General features: G+C 36.7%; 1 long non-coding RNA gene across 1 annotated transcript; it reads left to right on the plus strand.

The window, feature by feature from the left end:
- The first annotated feature begins 1915 nt into the window (after positions 1-1915).
- On the plus strand, positions 1916-3592 carry LOC112148686. Its single transcript, XR_002919662.2, has 2 exons — positions 1916-2064; positions 3302-3592. It is a non-coding gene; the product is annotated as an uncharacterized LOC112148686 (long non-coding RNA).
- The last annotated feature ends 3970 nt before the right edge of the window (positions 3593-7562 follow it).

Below are 7562 nucleotides of genomic sequence, written 5' to 3' on the forward strand. Positions count from 1 at the left end.
GTGATTTTAGAGAGAGAGACAGAAAGAAGAATGAAAAATCTGAGTAAATAGGACTGTGTTGTTTCTTTCAATATACACCATAGTTCACATGGTGGGAAATTTATTTTAAATAATCTTCACAATATCTTTAAGAACTTAACCTAGCACAAAACAATGCATTTATATCTCACCATTAAAATTGCATTTCAGCTCCCAAGCTAGTTATACATGAACATGAACAACCCTTAATAGGATAAATTCAGTTGCTGTACAACTGGATATTTTAGGGGATAATTGTAAAAACAGGAATGGTTTGGCTCAGTGCCATTCTTTCAAAATAAGAGCGGCCAAGTAAAAAAAAGAATATTTGAGTGAGCGTATTTTATAACATTACGTGACAATAATCACTTTCATATTTTTGGCAACAGCTTCCAATCAATCTGATCATGTTTTACCTTTATTTTCCCGCAGATTGGACGCAGTTATGAGCAAAGGGTAGCCATGTTGGAACCACGGCTGAGCTAACAGCAGCTCACTGACTGAAGTGGAAAACATTGAAACATTAATAAGTTTTACCTTAATGTTAGTCACGCTAAAATTGACCGACTTTAGCTGTTTCCAAGGATTTTGTAAGCACTGGAATTTAGGCAACTTTTAACTTGTCCGAAAAGATCTTCTGTAGCTCCAGGTCTCAAAGCTAATGCTAGCGTTAGCATTAGCATCAGCATAGATTCAAAGAATAAAATCACAAATACCTTCATAATTAAACAAGCAGCATTCACTGAAGTACTTGTAACCTTTGTCTTACGTTGACCGGGTCGTCAGAGAGAAATAATTCAAGACTTGTTTAACCCTTTAAGGCCTAAGCCTCAAAATGTCCGCCTGGACTTTTCTGCTAATTTTGTCTATGAAAGGGTCACAGAATGTCCTACAAATGTGTGCTTTTGCCCCTTTTTCCAGAAGACATTGAATTTTCATTATAAATAGTCATTTTACATTTTTTTTATTTTAAAATAGTGTTAGATCAATTTAAATAGTAAAAAAAACACAAAATCGAAATGTGATTTTTAGAGTTTTTAGTTAGAAAAACAGTGCAAATGTACACGAAGAACAGATTTTGTTTGTTAAAAGATTAAATTTATCCAATGTCAAACAATTTACAACAATATTTCTGTATATTTCCCTTTAATTGAGCAAAAAAAAAAAAAAAGCCAAATATCTACAGGCGTTTTTGGTCACACAGGGCAGTCCTGTCCTCTTTGGCTCCTCAAAGGTCTTGGTAATGCTGCCAGTGACAGTCACAAGTCCCAAACTTCCAGGAAGTGCTCTTGGTGCAGAGTTTGCAGCATCAGTGGGAAAAGATTTCACCTGGTGATGGTTTTCTGTAGAGATGGTTGGACACCTGGGATCCGTCTGGGGTTGAATCTCAGTGGATGAGGATCTCCATCACATGGTTCTGCATCTCTTCCACTGTTGTTGATGTGATGAGCAGCTTTGATCTCTGACCAGATCACCAGAACCTCCAGCATCCTCACGTTTTCTCATCTTTGGTCCTCCAGCATCATCAGCTGCAGCCCACAGGAAACTTGAAGAAACATTGATATGCAGCTCCACAAACGTTACCTTTTCTCGCCAAAAATGACTCCTTCTTGTTGCTCCTTTGGTCCCAAAATCTTCTCCGAACCTCCATGAAGGTTATATTAGCCACGATGGTCGTCTTTCAGACATTTTTCTTATTTTTTCGCCGTTCTAAAAGCTCTTATCGACCGCTCCGCTCTCAGCATCTCTCCTCCGCTCCGTCTGTCTCACCGGTAAACAACGAAGTCCCCCGTGGGCTTCTGGGTAGAATTACCGTAATTCACAAGAAAGCGCAATGTCTCAGCTTTCAGAAACTGTTGAAATTTTTAAAATGGAGCAAGCGGTTCAGGAGTTACGGTAATTCAAAGAGCGTGAGTCCAAATGTGTCACAGGCGACACGTTTGCCCTTCATCCATAGGAATTTGGGGAAGCAGCTGAAGCTTTCTGGACAAACTGACACTACTCTGATTTGTGAACGATCTAAGAGGAGGAAACGAATACCAGCAGGTATGACATTTATTGAAAAAATATTGTACACATCCCGGTTACAATTGGCTAGGTTACACTTTATTATTTATGTAAAACTGCTTTAAACAGTCAGCTTTACCTTTTAAAACAAAAGAACTCTCCGGTGATGCATGACGTCACGCGATGTTTCCCAGGATGCACTGCGGCTCAAAATGTATTTTTGTGAAATAAATACCCTTTAAAGTTATATTTATGTTTCTAAATAGTTTATTTGCAAGTAACATACCGTATATAATTCAAATCTGTAAGAAAAAAATGCAGTCAAAACCATTAGTTTACACATATGGTGAAACAGCCTACTATAAATACCGCTGAGCGACTTTCGCACCATCAGGATTGGTCGGTGTGCAGCGGGAAGTAAACAGATCCCACAGGTGGTGTTCACCAATGACGTACTGTGGTAGAACTGACGGCTCTCTGGGGTCGCCACGGCTTGGGGAGGTCTCCTAATCCGTGGGGGAGTGGGAGAAATCGCACTCTCGTCCATGTTCAGCACCCTCCCCCCCTATGGTCATACAGACCCCAGTAGAGCCCCCGATGCACACTGACCAATCCTTTTTAACCATTTAAGAACTTATGTTACTTATGTTCTACTTGGAATACTAAACAGGCTCCATCAAACTAATAAATCATCTTGATTCCTGTGCCATGTACCTGGAATGCCATGCTAGAAAAACAAATCCCTTCTTTAAATGTCACCTAGAGGCTTTCACTCAAGACTGAATAAACAAATATGTTAAAGTCAAAGTCCTTCCTCTCACCATACAGTATCTACGATTGGAGATGTCTTATAAATGTTTCCTCCAAACATGTTTCTTTATATAACCTCAATTGTGTGAATGCTGTATCAGCATTCACTATAGTGATCCATTTTTCTTCTGTACATTTTTTTGTCGCTCCGTAGCTTTTCAACCCTTTGACCTATTAAGCTCATCCAGCTATTAAACTATTCAGCTCTTTTAGCAGATAAGTTTCAACTTTATAACTCTTCAACTTTTTTAATTATTCAACCAATTACCACTTTTTAACTCCATCGAAAATGGCTTGTGGAATGTTCAAAGCAGTTAACAATGCTTTTTGGGACAGCACTCCCGCATTGATAGTTGTGTCAACCACAAACAGCTAAAATACCTAAAAACTCACCACACATTGAATAGATCAAAATACTCCTTTTTCTAAATATATTATTTTTTTGTTTAAAAAAAAAACAAACTAGGTGATGAAATCAGCATCAGTGAGTGGACAGATGATTGGAGCAGATGAAGACTGACAAGAAGCATCAGAAACGTCCACCCACTGGTGGTGAAGCTGCAGGAGGAAAACCACCAGCTCCTCTTTGCCAACCCTTAATGAACCGCTGAGGTCCAGCCCAAGTCATTCCTGAAGAGGAACTCCACGCAGATGCTGAAAGACTCTGACTAGAAGTAGTAAATGAGCATCAATGCTGAAGATTTTCACAATAAAAGAGCCAGACTCAAATGGTGTATTAAAGGGATAGGCAACCCTGGTCTTCTAGTGCTACATTCCTGCATGTTTTCCAACATAATGTGCTCTGGCATGTGTTTTAGTTCTGTCAGTCATCAGAGTAAATATACTGTATAAATAAAAATGTCTTCATACTACAGATGGGAACAGGTGTTTTCTTTTGTTCATACTGTAGATGCTGCTTGTTTGCTGATTAGCAGCAAACCTAAAATGATCTATTTATTATTTACCTTTTATTGAATACACAAACATTTTTTTTTCATAATTGGAAATAAAACCAGGTGTCACAGGTTTCAGAAATCATCAATAAACCTTCAAGTTTTAGAAATAGCAGCTCAGGTAAAAGAACTGCTGTTGTCTTATTAATAACAATAATACAATTGTTTGAAATACATGTATTTGACCCTTTCATTTGGAATGACCTTCCAATTTGCCACCCGTTCAAAGACTTCACCCCCTCCTGCCACCCCATAGAAAATGTTCTCGCTCCGCCACTGCACTGTGAAACCAGAGGTAATGTTTCATCTTAAAAACATGAGTTAAAGGGCAGCCTTAAAATTTGAAGTTAAGAAAACAAATATGATTTGTTGTGTTAACATAAACTTTTGTTGTGTAGAATTAAAATATCTTGTTTAAACAAAGTAGTGGTGTATTGATCTGATTTAGATTTTTAAGTCGTGTTAACTTATTTTGGTTGTTATATTAAGTATTTTTATCAAATCTTTTAAAAACGAGTTGTTTTAAGCATTTTGTTTTAATCAAACTAACTTGCAAATTTTAGTCAAAAGAACTTAGATTTTTAATTGATTAGACCTAAAGAAGAATATTTAAAAAGGTTATTTAAAATGCCCTAAATTAGTACTATACTGTGATTCATTGAAATAGAAAATGATAGATAATTAAAACAAGTGGGTTTTCAAGAAAAACAATAAATTGTAACCACAATTCCTTTATTTATTTTCCAAACAAAACAAAAAAAAATTTTAGGATGGACATTTCTTGCATCCATTGCAACCTTACTCCCATTATGCTCAGGAGAAAAAAATAATACGTTGGGCAATGACTCCTTCCTTTACAGGTTACTTTTTTAACATTCTGTAGACAAAACCATAATTAATCAAACCAAAAGCAAAATCTATATTGTATTTCTCAGACCATGAATTAACGAGGAGCACCGTCCCTCACCAATGTCCATGAAGATCTTTTGAATGACTTCACTTTAGCTCAGGCCTTTGGTATAGTCCATGTTGGGTGCAGACAGCAGACCCATCAGCAGAGCAATGGGATGAGGAAAGTCCTTCATATCGTTCAAAATGTTTTGTTCTTCAAGAACAACTGATGTTCCACCATGTCTTCTCCATCTTCAATTAGTACAACGCCAAGTTTCAGTCCTCCATTGATTGAAGCCTCCTCATCAGGGGACTAGAAAAGACAAACAAAACAAACATACATTATTAACTGTGGTTCATGCTGAGAATCTATTACCACAAACTCAGTAGATCCTTTTCACTGTGACATCAGACAAAAAGGCGACAGGGCCGAAAATGTGAAAAGGTCCTTCCAGTTTGTAGGTTTAGAACGGCAGAGCTCACAGCTGAATGCTGTTTAACACAATTTTACACACATAATAAAAAGTAACCATACCAATTTCAACGGAAAAATGTTTAGTATTTAATTTTAAGAAACTCCTGCTGAACTGTATTTTCATTTCCTGTCTTTGATCGTTCACAAATCTAAATACAAATTTGATTAATCCTTCAGTAATTGAGGTTCTATTGAAAGTATTGTCCTTTCATTGAAGCAGATATAACGGTTTCTATTTTGCTTGATATTATTTGCACGTGTTTTAAGTGCGATCAAGCACAAACACTGATGAAAATTCATGTTAGCCACATGTAAAAGGCGCAGCCAAGATGCACATGGCTGCATGTTGGCTGCATATGTTTTGACTACACCCAAGGCTACATTTAGTTTTTAGAGTATTTTAAGGGGTAATTGTAAAAATAAGAATGCCTTTAACAGGAATATTTTGACGGTCACAAATTGTTTTTATCCTTGTTTAACTTTTTTTATATTCCACAGGGATCAGACATGGTTATGAGCAAAAGCAAAGGGGAGCTACATCAGAAAATAACACAAAAGTTATTAGTTTTAAGACTTCCAGTTTTTATGTTGGACTGCTATAATCCACAAGTAGGGCTCAAAGTTTACTTTGATTATTCGCCACAGTAGCTGGTAATTTCAGTGGGGATGAAATATAAAACAACAAATGTCTCTTCTTTTGCAGTCGCACAACAAATTTCTTCTTTGCTGGAAGAGCTGTGGCGCATTGCTGCCTCAGTCTGTGTGGTCTAGAATTTCTTTTGTTTAAAATGTATGGATGTGATCATTTAAATTACCCGGATTTAACCAATTACTTACTGGACTGCGTTGATGTGTGAATTTTTCCAGTTAATTTACGACCAACATATCATTACAACTGCATTGTTAACAACAATGTGGTCAAATTAAGCTTACCTCAGCAGTTTTGGAATGCCATGAGGGGTCCTCTTTGAGAAAGTGGGGAAGACCCAGCAGAACAATTTCGGTTGCTTTGATAAAAAAGAAAAGAAAAAAAGGGATTAGGTGTTTCATCCAAAAACAAAATACCACTGGAGGGCTAAAACAAGGAGTGCAGCAGGTTGGAGAAAAGTGAAGAATTACAGCTGAAATGAAAGGAAACGTGTACCAAACTGTGGTGAAATCAGCCATGTTGTTCAGCCTGGAGACAGGAAGCAGAGCTGGAGGAAGCAGAGATGAAGATGCTGAGGTTCTCTTTGGGAGTGACCAGGATGGATCAGAAATGAATACATCAGAGGAACTGCAAATTTCCTGGACATGACTCACACTTACTGTGCTCCCGCTCAAAACAAGATGGAGGATCCAGGTCCAAACGCGCCCCATGAGTGAAGCTCATGTATTCGCTTTACAGATAATCTAAAGCTAAAATTAAAGTTATATCAGAATTCTCAAAGATTTCTTATTTTTCTTCTCTAATCCGATAGAGCTGAGTTAGGTTGCTAATTTTTTATGATTCGACAAGAAAACAAAACATCGAAACTTACCAAGATGTGGTGGTTTGCCTTGTGCTCGTCCAAAATATCCTCAATTCTGTCAATAAATAAATAAATAAGAAGTGCCACTTCCTCAGCAAAATGACGACCCATCAACGTACATTTGAAAAAGCCGCGAAGTTCAAACTCCATCCGCTCTCTGCAACCAAGCCAGCTGTAGCTTCTTCTGCTACTTCTTCTGAGCAAAAAACGAACATTTGCACTCTTACCGCCACCTAGTGGTTACATGTTGGAAGGGCCAAAAGACGATTCAACTCAAATTGTAAAGTCAACTGAACACTACATTCATTTTGAGAATTGTTGTTTAGTTGAGATGTGTTGGACTTATTTTTTTTTTTTAATTTATATGGACATCATGAGCTTGTTCAGTTGAATTGCAATAAGACATTAGAACAACAAAAATGTTGAAACGGGATTTACAATGTGATGGCAGGTGATGCCAGACCCCTTTAAAAACACACAAACGAGCATAAACAAATTATAAATGAGAAATTATGAATATAAACTCAAAGATACACACAAACATGCAGCCAAAAGCTACAAATATGGATTTATGGACAATCGGATGGAACTATTTTCTCTCCATATAAAAGATACAAGGACGTTTTCAACAGTAAAATAATATCAGAAAACATATTTTAGTGGCTATTTTTTTTTCTTAAAATAAGAATTCTTTACAGGAAATTTTTTTACCCTATTGTCTTTTTTTTTGCTCATTAAAAGATAAAATCTGCCATTTATATGGAATGGTTTTTGTTCCATCCTATTACAAATAAAAGTACCAGTTTTGGGATCAAAGTTTCACAAATAAAATTTAATAATTTGCAATTGATAATAGTAAATATTTGCATAAAACTTCATAATTTGCCAGTAAAAAGT

Source organism: Oryzias melastigma, linkage group LG9, assembly GCF_002922805.2.
Source record: "Oryzias melastigma strain HK-1 linkage group LG9, ASM292280v2, whole genome shotgun sequence".
In the NCBI taxonomy this organism is placed as follows: Eukaryota; Metazoa; Chordata; class Actinopteri; order Beloniformes; family Adrianichthyidae; genus Oryzias; species Oryzias melastigma.